This window comes from Camelina sativa, chromosome 8, assembly GCF_000633955.1.
Source record: "Camelina sativa cultivar DH55 chromosome 8, Cs, whole genome shotgun sequence".
NCBI classification, from domain to species: domain Eukaryota; kingdom Viridiplantae; phylum Streptophyta; class Magnoliopsida; order Brassicales; family Brassicaceae; genus Camelina; species Camelina sativa.
This window is the reverse complement of record NC_025692.1, coordinates 2,613,775-2,615,009: the sequence shown is the minus strand read 5'-3', so window position 1 is coordinate 2,615,009 and position 1,235 is coordinate 2,613,775.

Genomic DNA, 1,235 nt, shown 5'->3' with positions numbered 1-1,235 from the left:
TTCTATATAGTTTCTGCAATCACTACTTTCGTTTCAATATATTTTGGTGGTTTTTAGACTTTAAATAGTTCTGTTACGTGTATGATTTATCGAGGCAAACAAATCGTTTCAGTATAAACGCGAACACTTACAAAAATAGCAAATTACGAAAAAGCAATTTTTATAGTTTGGGATATGATGGCGATAGATGCATTTGATTTGCTCGATATTTATACGTGCTACAATACGGGCTTTCATAAATTCTAAAGCCCATTAATCAAACCTTACGTGTTTAAGGGATTAGGCATCATTGATTTAGTCAGCTAAATAGTCATCAAAAATAGTCAATAACTTAAATGGAAACAGAATCAACTTTGAACGACCAATTTAATACTCTTTCATTAATTTATACTCCTACTAAAGACAGTCTACAGAAGTATTATTTTTATTTTTTAAGCATCAATTGTATTTACCCTCTAACAAATTTCAATTATCCAAAATGTTAAAGATTGTTTCCAATGATATAAATATATCTTTCACAAGAAGAAACTTTGACTTGCAAAAAAAAAAAGAAAATGTAAAAAACACAATTGTATTAAATTTTGTAGATAAATAAAACATGAAATATTGAAGGGAAATATTGTTTTTATCTGAGATAATAAACGAAAATTCACATACATAATAAAAAAAATAGGATAAAATTCAGAACTATTACATAGAGAAAAACACGTATACAAAAATACTGTGGAAACAAATTTTTGTTTTGGGCAGATGTGGAAACAAAGAAAATGTTTATTTAATAAGAAGAGATTGAAATTGAACATACAAAAAGAACAGACCAACAAACAAACAAAAACACACCAATCAATCCTTTCTTCATCATCTTCTCCATTTCGTAATTCGTACACTTCACTCCCCCCAAGTCTCTCTCTCTCTGTCTTTCTACCACACACCACAAACCACTNGAAAGAAGAAGCATCGATCTAGAGAGATTTTTTCCGTAAATTGATGAAAAAAAGCTTTCTATCGAAGATGAAGAAATTGAAGAGCTATTACATGCAAGTTCGTCACCAGCAACAATCTCTAGACCGGAGATGGATTCTTCCGTTAGCGATTGGATCCGTTTGTTCTCTCTTCCTCTTACTGCTAACCAACTTAGCTTCTTCTTCTAGTCAAACTCGTTTGATTCCTTTCTCAGTCTACGGGTTTAGATCCTCCTCCGTCTTCGTCGAATCCAAGATAAATCCAGTATCCGT